This window comes from Equus caballus, chromosome 17 (genome assembly GCF_041296265.1).
Source record: "Equus caballus isolate H_3958 breed thoroughbred chromosome 17, TB-T2T, whole genome shotgun sequence".
In the NCBI taxonomy this organism is placed as follows: domain Eukaryota; kingdom Metazoa; phylum Chordata; class Mammalia; order Perissodactyla; family Equidae; genus Equus; species Equus caballus.
Genome location: NC_091700.1, coordinates 86,669,011 through 86,687,875, shown reverse-complemented (window position 1 = coordinate 86,687,875; position 18,865 = coordinate 86,669,011). Strand labels below are relative to the sequence as shown.

At 38.4% G+C, this 18,865-nt stretch overlaps 1 protein-coding gene and 1 non-coding gene across 2 annotated transcripts in view; one reads left to right on the top strand and one right to left on the bottom strand.

The window, feature by feature from the left end:
- Positions 1–18,865, bottom strand: part of HS6ST3 (heparan sulfate 6-O-sulfotransferase 3) — a 662,390-nt gene that overhangs the window by 221,518 nt on the left and 422,007 nt on the right. The gene's annotated exons all lie outside the window — the stretch shown is intronic.
- On the top strand, positions 8,855–8,960 carry LOC111768715 (U6 spliceosomal RNA). The gene has a single exon (XR_002801186.1). It is a non-coding gene; the product is annotated as a U6 spliceosomal RNA (small nuclear RNA).

Below are 18,865 nucleotides of genomic sequence, written 5' to 3'. Positions count from 1 at the left end.
TCAGGGATGTAAAAACACTATTGCCAGCAAGAGGAGACTAGGAGATATTGAGCAGCGGAGAAGATTAGGAAAGCAACTCTAAGAGAGTCTCAGTTTCAACCTAATCTGAATATCTTTGAGCAAAGTGAGGTCCAGAGAGGTGATACAGCTGGTTGCTGGCAGAAATGGGACTAGAATGCAGTCTACCCGTCCAGTCCAGGGTTCTTTCCTCTGCATCTGGTCCCTGAGTTGTGTGTTCAGGGAGAGGCTTCATTGTAACATTGAGAAGGAATTATTCATTGAATAAGATAATCATATTAAATGTAAATGCCAACACCATACTCGAAAATCTGACGTAGATGATTTTTTGGTTATTCGGTGTTGTGCAACGTGTCTATTACTGCTTTTTGAAATTAGAATGGACTAACAGCCATTGCCTTAGCATACGGCTCACGTGTCTTTAATGCACTAGTTCATCATGAGCAAACAAGGACCCAGGCGGCACCAACGACTCACAGACTCTAGGATTGAAAGTCATGTCAAGCACTGGCTGAACCAATGCACTAAAACTTCATTGATTCAGACCATTTGGGAGGAACGGGGTATGAGGCGGGGGCAAATCAATGGTAAAAAATGTCTGAAATTAAATACTTTTAAAGAAATACAAACTAATTATTTTGAATTAGTAAAAGTAACCATTTAAGTACTGTCAAATATAAGTCCTTTAGGGCTTATTTTAATAATTGAATAACTCATTTGTAATTAGCAAATTGTTTATATGCAAATGACATCAGAAAGCATTCAAAATTACATTAAAAATATGCCATCAAATCTTATTTGCTCCAAACTTTGCATGGAAAACTTTTCCCTAAAGAGAGTAGAGAGGTAAAATTTAGTCTAGTTCTAGTTAAGTTGTAAAAAGTCTCATAGTAATAATGCTCTTACTACTTACTATAAGAAGTGATAATAATAGTAAAAATAATTTATTTCTGGGGCCAGGCCGGTGGCGAAGCAGTTAAGTTCGCATGTTCCACTTTGGCGGCCCAGGGTTCGCCAGTTCGAATACTGGGTGCAGACATAGAACCAACCGTTTGGCAAGCCATGCTGTGGTAGGTGTGCCACATATAAAGTAGAGGAAGATGGGCACGGATGTTAGCTCAGGGCCAGTCTTTCTCAGCAAAAATAGGAGGATTGGCAGATGTTAGCTCAGGCGCTAATCTTCCACAAAAAGAAAAAAGAGAAAAAATATTTTAAAAAATAAAATAAAATAATAATTTGTTTCCACCCCTCATAGGCAGACCATATGTATTTTCTAACTTTTGCCCTAACAGAGCTCTGTGCACTGAGGGTTTTCTACCAGCATAGAGGTGAAGATATAGCAGCAACGAGTTCCACAGCCTAGACTAGAACCCAGGTCCTCTGACCCCTGCTATGCACCCTTTCACTCTTCCACGTGCTCTCCATGATGGAGCACAGTGCTCTGGGTTAGGCCAGATGAGCTCTAACATCATTTTTCGCCCTCAGGGTCTATATTTCTATGGCTTTATGGGCACCGTGACCTCAAAGAGTAAGGTACACATTACACATATGCACAATTGAGGCTTAAACTCGCTGGCTTTCAGAGACTCTGGATTTCCCTTCAGTGGGCTGTTCAGTGTTCCATGGATCGGCACCTGTGTTCAATACCTTCAATCCTTGTTGATATGAGGTAGGCATAACTGTTCAAATTATCTTTGGTTCCTCCAACTCTTTTCCCTAAACACCAGGTTTAATTCATAAAGGAAACTGAGTCAACTATCCCTTAGTTATTCTAACAGCAAAATAAAAATGGTAGTTCCCTATCCACCATTAACATTACCAAGACCTAAAGTTATGGATAATCTCTTCTCAGGCAACAATTAACTGTGAGCTTCAATTTGGCAAGGATAACAGAGACTCCAAAAAAAAGAGTCTTGGAGATTAATTTGTCAAATGGAGAAACAAAGTGTGATAAGGACAGGTGTTTTTGCTGCTAACTATTAATAAAGAGGAAGCTGAAATAAACTTGCCCTATAGTTCAACTGTAGAGTCTCTTTCACATTATCCTATATATATATACCAATATTATGGTTATTATTGGCCTTACTTACATTGCTATAGATACAATCTTAAACATGACACAGTTTAAAGTTTACTAGCAGTGCAATGTCACCTCTTAGTTTTAGAATATGATGGAAGGGAAATCTTTTTCAATTGATACATGTGCACATGTCTAACTGGCCAGTGACATCAAATTTGGACAACCAAATCAACTAATAATTGATTAACATGCAGAGTTGACTAATATGCATACAGAGGAGAAAAGATGACTTGAGCCTTAAATAATGCTGTGAATGGATTAAGTGAGCACTCCCTTCATCACTCTATCAGTCCTTTATCATCTAGATTTTTCTGCTTGATTTCCCACCATACATATCCTCCACCCCGGACCTCCTGAACTATTTACTCACAGTTGCTTCAACAACTATTTTCTTGCCACTATTCCTTTGCAAATGATGTTTCTCACCTCAAATAGCCCCTTTCTCCCTTCTCTTCTCTACCTACAGAATTCTACTCATCTTTAAAGACTCAGCTTACATGTCACCTCCTCAGAGAAGCCCTAAGTAAATGTACATTAATCTATATTCAAAAGTACTTTGGTCAAACCATTACTATAGCACTGGCCATAATCAGTCATCACTTGATTAGACATTTCATCCATTAGATTGTACATTCCTCGTGGGCAGCATCATTGTGTTATTCCTTGTTATATTTCTGCTACTCCTTAGCCATTTGCCCCTTACACTTTTACCCCTGACCAGTATGCTTCCCAGTATCTTGCACAGTGTTGAGCATCAAGTAGGTCCTATAAATGCCCAATGGAACCAGAGTAGTAGTGGCCAATGGACAGTCGGGATCTAATGGGTAGTTAGATTTGTGTGTGTTGAAAACCCTCCCAAATATAATGCATTGACCCAAAGTCTCAACTCCCTGACCTTTCATTTAGGCTGTAAACCAGAATGTATGAATCTTTGTTCATTCTTTTAATATGCTATACACTTATATTTCAGCCTTACATTAATTCAGGATATTAATTCCACCAGTGCTTTTGATGGAAGCTATAATTTATATCATTGAAAAACCTTTCTGTGGCTTAATATTCGGAGGTGTAAGAATACAAATGACACTAAACATTAATTAGGCAAAGAAATATGAGTAAAGAAACTGTACTGTGTATAAACTTAGGGCCAAAATTAAGGCTAAAACATTTCACAATTAAAATAGGATCAAACGAACAAGTGTCACAGGTCATGCATTAATCAGAAAGGATGCAAACCAAACCAAAGGCACATTTATTGCTTAAAAAATATCCTCAACTCTAAAACACCTACAATTATTAATTATTTATAAACAAGAACTGGAAGTGTTGACATTGTATATTCCCATAAAATGAAACATAAAATAATAATGTCTCAATCCTGTACAATCCCATCAAGTTAATGATACAGTTGAACAAGGATCCTGTGAAGTTTTAGGTGGGTAGGCACTGATGACCACCTAGAAATGGCATGTATTGTGTTAATATCTCAGTCTCCTCTCGCTTTAAACAGTGTCTCTCTTTTTGACACTAATACCATAGAGAGACAGTATGAAATGGCCTATCCAGCCCTGAGATATAATCTTGACATGCCACAAACTTGCTGAGTGACCCTGAGCAAGGTTTGTATTGCTCTAAGCATAAAGCTCCCAATTTAAATAAAAGGGGTAGAATAGTTCATCTTTATTTTGTTTCAATGAATATTCAATCATTTCTTTTTGTACAGTTTATTTGATTTGTTTTCCCTGACTGTACTCCTCACTCAGAGGAAAAGAGTGGTGGTCTGGTGGTCTGATAAAAAACATATGCAATTTTTAGCATATTTGGTAGCTGCAAAGTCAGTTTATTTAAAGATGTTATTCATTGTCATGCTTCCAGCCTCAAGTAATAGAAAGTCTAACTTCATGCAAAAGTATTCTCTCATATAATAAGATACCTGGAGTGTGGATGGGCTCAGGGCAGGGTGAAAGATATCATCAAGGACCCAGGTTCTTTCCACATCTTTGGTTAATCAATCCCCAGATACCACAGAGAGAGGCTAATCAATCCCTAGGTTAGTCAAGGCCTGGCTGAAACTCCAGGTATGGTTAGATAGTGTGACATTATTCTTACTTCTAGAACAGAAGAAATTCTGTCCTTTTTATTTTAATGAATTTATTATCATAGGCTACACTGACCTTGTTCTTGAAGTGACTAAAGTTCATCAATGCAGAATGCATTTCAGATTGCAGTGGATTGCAACCAAGCGTTATCTGAAATATCTGGAATAAAATTTTCAACGAGATAAATATAGTACAACACCAAAACAAAATCATAGCTGCTATAGATTAAAATATGGCATATGGTATGTACAGTCCATTCCCAAACCCACTGTTCTCACATATCACCTGTTTTTGTATTGGTAAATACTATATTGCAGTCTAAAAATGGACTATGTGAGGAGACAGTAACCATACTATCTAGGCACTTGAATGTAAAGATTCACATAGTTAAATGGTAGTATTTGCCAAAAACACTGTAATATGAATACATCACAGAATATTTAGCCATGTCCCTATTTTATATTTCCAATAACATTCTAGTAGCACTCACGTACATGCCTTCTGGAGCGTATATAATTGACAGTTTCTCTGTGTTGGAGTCCTGGTAGTGGAAGTCCTCCTGGGTCATAGGGTATGTACATATTTTATTTTCACAAATGCTGCCAAATTACCTTGCAAACTGCTTGTACTCATTCCCATAAGCTGTATATGAGAGTTTTTGTTTCACCACATTCTCATAAACACACGATATGAAAAGACATTTTAATGTTTACCAATCTGCTGGGCACGAAGTGGCATCTCATTTTTGTCTTTATTTGCACTTCCCAGGTTCCCAGTGAGATTAAACTTAAACACTTCCTTATGTCCATTAACCACGATATCTTTCTCCTTCTGAAAAAATGCCTATTTGTTCTGTTGGCCTATGTTTCTATTAGGATATTTTCTACTTCATATTGACTTTGTAAGTTTTTCATATATATGTTGGTTCTTGCGTGTTAATGCCTTTTATTCCTCTACTCTCATTTTATTTTTGTACACCTTTATTGATGTATGATTGACAAACAAAAATTGTCTACATATTTTGGTTGCACAATGTGATTTTTTAAAGGAGTACAATGTGATAATTTAATATACGTACACATTCTGAAGTCATTACCACAATCAACTTAGCTCACACATCCATCATCTCATATAGGAGTACAGATATCTCTTCGAAATACTGATTTTATTTCCTTTGGATATACAACCATAAGTGGAATTGCTGGATCATATGGCAGTTCTATTTTTAATTTTTTGAGAAACCTCCATATTGTTTTCCATAATGTTTGTACCAATTTACATTCCCACCAACATTATTCAAGGGTTCCCTTTTCCCCACATCCTAGCCAGCACTTGTTACTGCTCGTCTTTTGGCTAATAGCTATGCTAACAGATGTAAGGTGATATCTTATTGTGGTTTTGATTTGTATTTCCCTGATGATTGGTGAAGTGGAGCACCTTTTTATATACCTGTTGACAATTTGTATGTCTTCTTTAGAAAAATATCTCTTCAGGTTCTTTGCCTATTTTTAGTGAGGTTATTTGTTTTTTGCTATTGATTTATGGGAGTTCCTTATATATTCTGGATATTAACCCCTTAACAGATATATGGTTTGTAAATATTTCCTCCCAATCCATAGCTTGCCTTTTCACTCTTTTGCTTGTTTCCTTTGCTGTGCAGAAGCTCTCTAGTTGGATGTAGTAACACTTACTCATTTTTGCTTTTGTTGCCCATGCTTTTGATGTCATACCCAAACAATCATTGCCAAAGTCAAGGAGCTTTTCCCCTATGTGTTCTTCTAGGAATTTTATGGGTTTCGGGTCTTACATTTAAATTTTTAATCCATTTTGAGTTAACTTTTGTGTATAGCATAAGATAAGGGTCCAATTTCATTCTTTTGCATGTGGCTTTGCCAACACCATTTATTGAAGACACTCTTATTTCCTCATTGTGTATTATTGGTGCCATTGACAAAGAGGAGTTGACAAAGAGGAGTTGATGTGTGGGTTTATTTCTGGTCCCTCTATTCTGTCCGTTGGCCTACATGTCTGTTTTTACACCAGTACCCTACTGTTTTGATAACTACAGTTTTATAATAAAGAAATAAAAAGCATCCAAATCAGAAAGGAAGAAGCTAAATTGACATGAATCAATCTTATATACAGAAAATCCTAAAGACTCTACCAAAAAACTATTAGAAATAATAAATTCAGTAAAGTTGCAGGATACAAAATCAGTATACAAAAATCAGTTGTGTTTCTATAGACTAATACTGAATTATCTGAAAAAGAAATTAAGAAAACAATCTCTTTTAGAATAGCATTAAAAGAATAGAATACTTAGGAATAAATTTAACCAAGAAGGTGAGAGATCTGAAATAGTACACTGAAATAGCACTATAGTATTTGATATAGTATCTGATCAGAAAGTATCTGATATAGTACACTGAAAACTATAAGACGTTGATGAAAGAAATTGAAAAAGACACAAATAGATGGAAAGACATATCATGTTCACGAATTGAAAGAATTAATATTATTAAAACGTCCATATTACCCAAAGCAATCTACAGATTCAATGTAATCTCTATCAAAATTCCAATGGCACTTTTCACAGAAATAAAAAAAAATAATTCTAAAATTCATGTAGAACCACCACAAAAGACCCCAAACAGCCAAAGCAATCGTGAGAAAGGAGAACAAGCTGGAAGCATCACACTTCATGATTTCCTTTATTCTCATTTTACAAGGATTTGGGAAGGGGAGAGAGGAGAATGGACGTAGCGAATCTATTATGTCAGCCAGAAGTCCTGAGCTCTCCATACCTAAGACCCTCTTCCCTCTGTCATACATGCTGGTTTATGTACTTCAGCTGCAGCTAGAAAGTTACCATGGCCTCTGACCTGTCCCTTTAATATATCACCCACAATAGCACTTTTAACTTCTTCTCTCATCAAAGAGATAGATGGAGAGAATGCTTTTATTCTGCTGCAAATATATGTGGAAAATGGACATTTTCCCATGGATTTAGTAGGAAATTCAGTTACTATGAGTTCTTTAAATAATTTGGACTTTCTATTTGTTCTGTTCTTGATATGTTTGAGCACTATCCCAGAGGTCAATTGAGCACTTATCTAGGGTCATGAGGAATAGCTTGCCTGTTTTAAAACTGGGGATGGGGATGAGGGAAGACTCAGTGTAATGAGATAGTCTGTCATTTCCATAGATTTAATTAAGAGCTCTTTATTTTAGATTTGCCCAGATCGTTTCATGGAGAAAGCATCCCACATTAATTCTCATGACCTTGTACTTTCTTTCTCTTTTATTTTCATGTATATATTGCCATGGTTTTAAAGAGTCGCTCCATTCAAATAGGGAATTTCTTCTGGTTTTGTGACTAAGTGATACTTAAGCAGTATGCCAATGAGACATTCATTATGCAAGGTGCTAAGGCAAAGCGCCCAATGATCTGTGAAGAAAATAGAGCTTCATCTCTGGTATTTGAAACTACTTTCCAAGACAGCTTATAGCAGCTCACCACGAAGGAAAAAAATAGTCTCGAGTAATTTTATAAGACAAAAGAATAGCGAGTATGTACTATCTTCACTTAAAAACACATAAACTGAATACAGTCTGAATTTTTCCCAAAGAAAGAGTTCCTGAATAGGTAAAAGAAAAGTTCTACAAAATGCATCAGCCAGAAGTACTGTGCTAAATTGCCCAATTACTCATGCTCTATAGAAACTTTCAAAATGCAGTTCACACCACTTGCTGAACTTGTTAGTTCATTTTCAATTGCAAGGAACAACAAAGTGGTTTCTTTTTCCTATTTTTGGGCAGTGAAAAATGAGTTAGGTCATAAACTAGATGTGTATCATTATCATTTATATCTGAAGAGGCTACAGCCAATTATAGCATGTCCTGTATATCTGCAGGGCAACAAATAGAGGCAGGAGAAAAGTCAAAATGGTGTTTGCACACAGGCTGGCCATACTGTTATGGCACAGACCTGAGCCTCAGGGCCAGGGCAATGGGAGGGGAGCTGGTGATTATGGTGCATAAGAGGCTCCTTGGGCTCAATTCTCTTCCAAAAGCCCATCAACCCAGAAGAATATAGCATTACAACGGAAGGTGATGAATTTTGGCATCAGGCATGCCTCCCCAAAACATGGCCATTAGCAAGTCACTTAATCTTATAAGAGAAAAGGGTATGATAATACAAACTTCACAGGGCCTTCATCAAGACTAAGAGATACAATCCGTGTAACATGGGCAGCACAGTGTATTGCACCTAACAGGTGCACAATTAAGTTCCTTCAAATCCCCCTCTCATGTTACATAATGGATCCCCGTTGTTAAACTGGGTGTTATTATTATGCTGGGAGTCCACGCCAAAGAGCAGGGCACCTTTCAAAACCTTTGAGCAGCTGTATATAGAGTGACATGATTCTGCAGGACTGTCACAGACCCCCTATACCTGTACACCGACTAGAGCTTCTGCCAGTGAGTTCTGTCGGCGTGACCAGCCCTCCCTTCCTTTTCTTCTATACTTGAGAGTCTTCCTCACAAATGTAACTTGAAGCATTTTTTTCCACTGCTACAAGACTTCCTCAAGCATAAGAGGAAATACCTGAAGTTGGGAAAGCTTTCTCAAAAAACATTTTTTAAAGACTAATGGGTGCTTGCTTTGGCAGCACATATACTAAAATTGGAAGGATACAGAGAAGATGAGCATGGCTTCTGCGCATTATGACATGCAAATTCATGAAGCCTTCTATATTTTTGTTGCATCACTATTTTGCACATCTGAAACTAACATAATATTGTATGCCAATTATACTTCAATAAAAAAAAAATAAAGACCAGTAAGTGTTCATGCTGAAGGAAGAGGGATCAAAAAAATAATAACTCTCAAAGCAAAACAAAAACTGTCACTCTGTCACCATCAAAGATACCTGGGGTCTGATTTCTTTTTAAGGTTTTCTTCATTCCTTTACAATATACATAAGTGTGATAGGTTTCTGTTTAACCAAGAATGGGATCTCACACAACGTGATGGAAAGAAATTGAGCCTCACCTAAGCCACTGCCAGACCTATGTCATGAGATCCTTTTTATTACAACCGCTATATAAGATGATTACAAGTTTGATTTATTAGAAAAATTAAATCGAGATCAGAAGAAAATATTTCATTGGTTGAATTACCAACTAGTTTTCCACCCTTAGGCTCTTTTTCTGTTCTCTTAGCTGGATCCATGGCTCAGTCCAGCCCTATCTCCAGGGGGCAGCTCTTGCCTTCTTTTTCTCAGCCAGACCTCAGTCAGAAACCTCAGTTTCTCTCTGGATCCCTGATGTCAGCCTTTGCTGCTTTCTCTCTGTGCTCCCTGACCTTTTATGAACCAGAAACAAGGAGCCTCTTACAGTTCCTCTAAGATACTTGAGTTTCCTGCCCTCTTCCCCCCAAACTGCCACATGGAGGGCTGCTGGCTCCTTACTTCTGGATGAAAGACGCTCATGTCACTCACACTGTCCTCTTGCCTGTTGTATGTACACAATGAAATACAACTGATAATTTTACTGAAACTCAATTGCTAGGAAAGATGTTTTTCCTGTTGTGATCCCAAAAGAAAGAGATTCCATCTGCTTGATCTGAACTTTGACTCTATATTTTAAAAATCTGAAATGTCAAGAACAATGTGATAAAGACTATTTAGAAATTTTGGGGAAATAAGTCTAAATTCACTGGTTAAACATTATCACTGATGTTCATTATTTTATTTTTAAAGAGCTACCATTTATTGAAAACTTGCCAAGGGCTTGTTGCTAAGGGTTTACTTAATACGAATCATCTCATCTAATTCTCACAAGGTAACATTATTCTCATTGGTGATTAAGTAACATGTCCCACGTATGGCCACTAATAGGTGAAGTGCATATCTTTGAGCCCAAGCCAGCACACCCAGGAGCCTACAACTCAAACCCCCGCAGCAACACTTTCCACGATAAATAACATATCTGTCCTTCACCTAGCAGGTTAGACAAGCTTCAGGGTTGTTTCCAGCTATAAGTCTGTGGAGGGCCTGCACTGAAACTCTCATAGATCTCAATTCAGGAATATGCACATAGGAATCATGAATACACGCTTTTTGATTAAGATGATAATAATTAAAAATAAAATTATATGAATGATCATATGGAATACTGATTAAACCAATTTAAAAAAACCCCTATCACCACTCCACTAAAGATGCATTTTAGCATCTTGATGATTTAATAGAAGATTGCTATATTGCAATTCCCAGCTGCACAAAACCTATTCTCAAGGATGATCATTATAATCTCGTGCTTTATTAAACATCTGAAAGGAATGGCATAATGGTTCTTCAAGGACAGCTCCATTAGGAAAAAAAAAATAGAATAATCTACAGTATAATGTGTTTAAAATGCTTTTTAAAATAGTGTTGTCATTAAGGTGATCAGCACCTGGGTTATTCTCATTGAAACAGCCTGAGGTCTGCTGATTAAAGAGACAGCTATGCCTCCTTTTCCTGGCCCATTAAATGAACCAAAGATATAATCTACACATATCTTCCTGTGGTCTAGTTTCATTAGGATGAAAATCTTCAAAGACCAGTTAGATATCAGTGCAATAAACTAGGCTGGGAAATAAAGGAGTGGAATGATACATAGCTTTATCGACCAATAAGATTTAATTGACTATATATCTTATCACTTAGAAATTGGTCAAAATGGCCCCAAAATTTAGTTTGATGCTAATAGAGCCATATTCTAAAGTCAGAACGTGATTTTTTTAAAGCACAAGCCCACCATTCTTCATCTTCTCTTGGCCAAAATTATATCAGGCATTTGGAAGGAATCTTGCCCAATAATTAATTAATATTCCTCATTTCACATCTAAGATTACAGGTGGGACTCTATGGGTCTGAAAAATGAATAATAAGATTAATAAGACTTACATTTCTATTTTGACATAAAATATCCAAAAAACTTTGTTTGTTTCCATTTTAAAATTCTGTTTCCAATTTAAAATTTAAAACATCAACAATATTATGATTCCCATTTTTCAGATGAGGAAAATGAGGATCAAAAAGATTTGCCTGAGTTGACATGAAGCCTAAATGGCTAAAAGAGGAGTCTAAGCTAGACCATCAAACTGGCCCTAGGCTCTTTATACTACACTATCTTTTTTAAGTTAAAATTTCCCCCTCACCTGGCACTTGCCATCCTGCCTAAATTCTCCAGAACATTATTGCATGCTTTGTAAATGAATCTGTAAATGGTTTGTGAAAAATGAACCTCTTACACTCAGCAGGCAGCCGGCAGTGATAGCTGTTATCTGCCTGCTGTGAGACTTAAGGCAAGTTAGTAAATCTCTCTGAAACTTAACTTTCTCTTCTTAATATCAAAATAATAACATACTTGCCTTTGAGAGAATCAACGAAATAGCATATCAGAGGAACTCTCACAGAACTTGTCATCTAGTGAGTTCTCAAAAATGACCTATTTAACATGCATCTCAATTTGAGGATTTTCAGAACCTTCATGATAATTAAAGCTGTGAATGGAGTTTTTTCTTTTCAAAGATGGGATTGTTGGAGGTAAAGGAAGTGAAGAGTGGACTCAATGGCATGCTCATTTATAAAATAGGAAACAAAAGAGCATTGGGACGAGATAGAGACAGGAAAAGACCAAAAATTTCAATAGCAAAAGAGCAAAAGGTAAAGGCTGAGGGAAATCAAAAAAGAAAAATAATGATACCTACACATATGCACATATCAGCCTGTGAATGATAACTGAAAGACCCAAGCAGATAAAGAATTTACATATTTTGTAAATCCTCCTGCCAACACTATGAGAGAGCTATTGTTGTTATTGTACTCATTTTATAGAAGAGTAGATTGAAGGACAGAGAGGTTAATACGTTACCCAAGGTAATACAGCCAGTAAGTATCAGAGCTAAGATTCAAACCCTGGCTGTCTGACTCTAGAGTCCATGCTCTTATTCCTGTGCTAGTCTGCCCCTGCTCTAAGCTAGGAGTCAAAGACAGCAGAGAGGTTAAATGGGTACTGAAAATACTCAATTACTCAACTAGGGGACATCTGCCTTGAAGGCAAAAACCACCTGAGCGTGCCACAGTTTGGACATACCTGGCCTGGTGCAGGGGTCACTAAAAGCTTGGAACAATGAGACCACAGTGCAGACGCTGTTCTTCCCCATGCACTTGCCAAGATTGTTGAGGGATCACTTAGGTTGAGTTACTGTGGCTGAAAGACATCAAACTTCCCAGCAATCCATTTTAAACATTGGGCATGTGAGGACTGTCCTTTCCTGGAAAGCTCAGAGAGGCCTGGGAGAGCTGGCTGCAGCACCTGCGGGCTTCCACCTTGCCGTGGCATTTTCGTGGTTTGTGTTTGGCTACTCCTTGTCCTCCTTACTCGTCAACATGGCCGCTGCAGTTCATTCATCCCAAGCTGCTTTAGATGTCTGCCTGCCTGCCTTTACCAAGCAGACTCCAACAGGTGGCACCCTCCAATACCGCCTCTGCAGTTGGAACCAGTACCAGTTCAGAAGGGTTGAACCATTGCTAGTTGTGTGACCTTTACCCTCCTTGAGTACATCTCCATCTATAAAAATTGGTACCACAGGACCTGAGTCCCAGGGTAGGTGCAAAGGTACAATGAGATTATATCTGTGAAAATACCTGGTGTTCTATAAACATTTGTTGGATCTGGATGTCAGTAGCAAGTATTACTTAAGAACAGCTAGACCCTCACTGCTGGGGGCTCCATCTCAACTTTAAAGATGACCTATAAATCACCTGGATTAAGCAGTTTAAGAAATTGGATGTGACATCAAATATAGGGCCATCTCTTTTCAGCGTATGCAACAATGGCAGTTTGCTGTAGCCACCGCTGCCGACAAAAATGAGTGCAGCCAAAATATCCTGAGCCTTTATTATATATCATTAATGTCACTTTTAGCATTGGAAAACTGCTTTCTGTCATTTTTGTGAGTAATGACTCACCAGTGCCTGCAACACAGTCACTATTGTTCACTCTTCTCATAGAAGTGGATGGTTTGGAACACAAAAGGGTTGGTATGAGAATCAGGCTGGAACTGCCTCACCTGCCCTGCATAGTCCAATCACGCCTCACCGACCAGGATTAAAATACCCTCATGTTTGCAAAACCAATAATTTTCTCAATTAGCCCAAAAGTATATCCAAGCAGAATTTTTGTTATTTTTTAAATGATCAAGGGATAATTCCAATTGACAAAGTTAGGGATAATGAGTTCTGGACAAATCTGAGAGTGATTATGGAAATTTGAAGATGCTCATTCAGACATCAATTTCTAGGAATGGATAGGTAAGAAAGAGGGTAAAATCTAAATAAAATATTGTTTATGCTAAAAAGGAACTTTAAAGCTAAGGAAATGGGGGCTATAACTCAAAACAACATAGTTACACATCTAGTTAGGATGAAAACTAGCATTAAAACTGGTCTTTTTCGAGCCGGTCAGTGGCATAGTGGTTAAGTTCATGCACTCTACTTCGGCACCCAGGGTTTGCTGGTTCACATCCTGGGGGCAGACCTAGCACCTCTCATTAAGCCATGCTGTGGCAGCATCCCACATAAAATAGAGGAGGATTGGCAACAGATGTTAGCTCTGGGCCAATCTTCCTCGCACACACACACACACACACAAAAGCAACTGGTCTCTTTCCTTCAAGTCCAGTGTTTTTTTTTTTTTAAAAACACACTACAAATATAGGGGTATGAAAACCTAAGGAAGATGTTACTTTATGAACAATCAGGATCCTCCTACCCTAACACCAGAGAAAACCCAGCTGCACCTCTCTCCAAGTTTATGAATAGCCTAGGAAGGGCCCATAATCAGTAGTGGGTTGATGGAAAATTCATTTCCATTGTACTAAGAATGGTCTAGATTCTCTAAAGCACAGACCCACCTCAACTGACCTTCAGACCCTTCCAGAAATTTTCCATTTCTCCTTAATTCATATGCACAGGAGATCAAGATATAATGATCTGTGGTGCTCACTTAAGGTGGCTGAAATTCTGGGCAAATAAATTGTTTGAAGCAATTTTCCCACTAAAATCTCTAGGATTTATTATCTCTGACTGGCATTTATTGTCATTGACATCTGTGAAGATTTTCAGACAAGAATGTATCGTCTTCCACGTCTCGCTCCAGTTCAGTGCACTGTATTTCATTCAGGACTTTTTTTTTTAAAAGAACCATCTGTTTAAAATGACTTTATTAATTCCTTTTGGTGTATCTTTTGACATGTCTACAAATTACAGATTATAAATTTTCTTATAACAAATCGTTCATAGAGCTCTAGGCAGAACCTAACATAAGAATCTAAATATAGAAGAGGTATTTACATATGTACCCAAGTAATTCACACATAATGGAAGCCATGTTTGCTCCCACCAAGATCAGCCATAGACAAGCTTTGATAACACCCAACACAATGCAGCTGCACAGTTTCTCTTAGGGTCTAGGGAACTCCGCTAGGTGTAGAAAGGCTGGATTTTACTCTCATTATACATCTCTGTCTTATCTCATTGTTTTCTTTAAAAGTATCATATTTGACTTGAAGTGTAAAGCATATGATTTCTGGAAAGTTTGCACTGAGACCATTATTCCCTTATCATAAACCATGTGACCACTGGCCCTGCTTCCATTGGTGTTCAAAAAGCAGAAGGAGAATTAGATCTGATACTGCTTATTTATAAATACCCATACTGTATCTCTTTATTCTGAAGTGTGTAAAATTCTTCAACCACCACATCCCATTAAATCCCACAGCACCTTTTCCTAGTGCATGACGGGAAGTACCTAAGGGGGTTGGGATTATGATGGTGGGTGATGTGCCTGGAGAGCATGAGCTGCTGATGAGAGAGGGAGGGGCTCCTATGCCTCGAAGCTGTTGAGAATGGGCTGTGCTGCCATCTTACAAGGTTCCTTCCTTGACCCCACGCCCACGGATAAGGAGACTCTGCCCAGATTCTTCACCAGAGAGCCCAAATAAAAAGTTTTTGTGCAGTGAACACTGGATTTGTTATAGCAGAGATAAAGGACTTCTGTCAGCTATTTTTTAGCTATTTACATTCTAAATAGAAAATAGATGTATGTACTTGTTTGGCTATGATACTCGTATGCATCTTAATTGTTAACTTTTACTGTTCTCTCTCTATATATGCCATTGTAGTTTATATATCCAAACATGTTTAAGTCGTATATATATTTTTCTTTTTTTAATGCAGAGCAAGACATGATACCTTCTCCATGAAACTCTCATCTCTTGGCTTGGTGACACTTATACTTTCCTGGTTCTCATCTATTCTGAATGGTCCTTTCTCCATTTCTTTCTCTTGTTCCTTGTTGTCCTTCTGTCTCTTAAATGAGTATGAAATCCCAGGTCTGACCTCTCTCTATCTCAATCCCTAACATATCCCCTGGGCTGTGGCACCACATTGTAATTACCCGAACATGTTCACATCTATTTCCAGCTACCTGCCTAATCAACCTATTTGTATTTCAGTCTTCAGCATTCATTACTTAGCCTAGTCAAGTGCATGCACACACACACACACACACACCCATGCAGGACCAACTCCTTCTTCTAATTTCCCTAATGCTATTTATTGTACCAATATTCTCTGAGTCAATCAGATTCAAACCCACAGCCATCTTTAATTCTTTTCTCATCCTCACCAAATTGTTACCATCACAGGCACGTCATGATGGTGGCAGAGTTGCACATGCTTTCTGACATGGCCTTCTTCTTTGCATCCTCATTTAATTCACTTTGGATAAAACTAAGCACCTCTTTGATTGTATTACTCTTACTCATAAAATATTCAATAAGACTGAAACTACCACATGAAGCTTCAATGGAATTAATCTGACACAAGATTCTATCAAATGTAGGCATGTCTGTGCAAGATTACTTTTCTATTCCAACCTTTTGTCTCTTTGCTCTCCTAAATACCAACAAGCCTAGAGAATGTTTTCCTATCTGTACACCTGCTCTTCCTTCTGCCTTCTCCCCTTCATCTACATCTACTGAAATTTTGCCCTCCTCCAACGCTCAACTCAAACAAAATTTCCTCTAAGAAGCCTTCCATGCACACTCCTGGGGACCTCTTTTTCTGCTTCTAAACTGCTGTGGCACTCTAGAGCACTCACACCACCTCTATGACAGAGTGCCTTGACTTGTCCTCACTTGTACCTTTGTCATAACTCACCACCACAGTGTCAGCATCTTGAGATGGAAACCAAGCCTTGTTGACCACTGTAGCTCTGAGAGCATCCCACACATGCCCTTGTACATAGTCAGTAAGCATACATTGAATTTTGAAGAACAGGCATTTGAGGTCCCAGGAAGAGGGAGGAGACACTATAAATCAGGAAATATAGGGATCCCAATGTAGAACTGACAGGGGATAAGGAAAATAAAGCATGCATGTGGGACTTACATGGACCCCTTCAAATATACTTTGAGTTCCATGAAGCCAAGTATCTTCAGTGAACCCAGTGTCCACACCCCAAGAAGAACCCACTGATCCCTAATGTCAGGCTTACCTTTCCCAGCCTCTACCTCACTCCTGTCCCTGCAGCTGGACAACTCAAACCCTTGTTAGACTCCAAGGGCCTTTGCTACAACTTCTGCTCCAGATCTTTATTTTAGCCATTATAACTGGGCTTATCTCTTCTTCCACCTAATACTCCAGGCTGGTAGCTGAATTCCTTTGCTTTATGTTGTGTGTATGCCTTACTAATCTTCCCTTTCCCCAGTCCCTTGAGTTTTGGACTCTAGTTTGTGTTTCTCAAATCCGTCCTGACACCTCCTCCAGCATAAGCTCCTACACTTGATCCTCAGCCAGGCGCCATCTACCTGCTGAAGTGGCTCTTGATACCAAGTGCCACTCTCCTGTAAAGCCACTACCAAGCTCCAGCCTCCTATGCAGATCCCCTATCAGTCCTTCCTGTGGAGTCCCCCTTGTGCTGGCTCTTCTTGGCCTGGATATCTACTTTGGCAGCCCCACCAGATTTGCTCCAAGAGCAGGCAGCTGGATGTATGTCCACGGTGCCCACAGCACCCAGGTGGGAAGGTCTGGATTAGAGCCCTGGATCCTTGCCTTCTGACCCTTTCTGTTCTAGTTGACCTGGCTTGGACCGCAGATGTGACAAGTTGGCAGGAGGCCTGCTGCAGAGAACCCAGAAATACATAGCACAAACCCATGCCACTTTCAGAGCAGTGGGGCTCAGCTGCTGCCTCTAGCTTCTCTGGCCCTCAGGCAACCCCATAAGGCTGTGGTCAGAAAAATACAATGGAACATACTTCAGAAAAGGGGAACATTTTTAAGAGGAAAGACATTGAAAATATCATTATAAGCCACTATACCTCCATAATAGGTGTATAGCATGCACCTAAGCAATAAATACATGTACTTTGAATTGCTCCAAAACCATTGAAATAAACCAAATTTCATTTTTAATGCGTGCAATAAAGTTCTTCCCTAGGATATCAGTTAAGATTGCTCTAACTTTAAGAAAAATAACAACTGAGTTGTTCTGTATTCCTATAGCTCAGAATAAATAGATCAACTAACTTTAAAGTTGGCAGGTTTACAGTTCTCACAGAGAAGAGAAATTAAAGCCAAACTGAAGATAAAAAGTAAGTATTTTTTTATATTTATGAAGTCTTAAAATTACAGAGCTGAACATACAAGGTCAATGCAGAGCTGGCAGAGAGCTGAAGTTAGACACTTCCCACATTAGTTTTATTTCCTAAAGTGAGAAAGTGCGATCTAGGGGGTGGAGATGTGAGCTGAGCAGTAAGGAAGGGTGGGCGTGGTCCCAATGCTCAGGGCAGAGTAAACACTTACAGGCACATCCTCCACTCAAGGCTTTGACTAAATCCCTTCCCAAAGATATGTCAAAATATGAATTGTGAAATACAGTGCTCTCCCGAGTATTGCAAATTATCGTGTCTTTATTTTGTGTTTATTTTCTGGAGGATTTGCATTTCCCTATTCATCAAGAGTAAGCTCCACAGCACCAGATCTCTCCTTTCCTTCTTTATGGCCAGAATCCCAGTGACCACAGACAATAATGCCTGACACGTGGCAGTTGCTCAATAAACATTTGTGGAATGAATGAATACATTTTTATTCCTATGACCCCTCTCAAGGGAGCTCACCAAGCCTAGCATCTATTTCATGCTCAAAAAAAATTTTTTTTCTTTTTCACTAAATATACAAGGACATCCAAGCACTGTAATTTAAGGGGTTGCTTTCGAAGGTAACATTTTATTTTATCACCTTGAGAGCCTGAATCTAAAGCATGGGTAAGAATATCAGTCTTCCTTGTATTTGTCTCGCTGATCACTAGAAGTTTATTAACAACTAACTGTCTTGAATTTGAATTTGGTTTCCACAAAGCTTCAAAGAATCAGCACACTCTGAGTAAATCCTTGTAGGATATTAGTTTTGGATATCAAAGGATAGTTAATTTAGCTTTTTTTTTTATTACATGACAGATTTGGACAGAGTTAAAGGTTAAATTTTACCTTGAATGTCTACATATAACTGACAGTTGATATTAATAATTTTATAATTACTGAAACTATGAT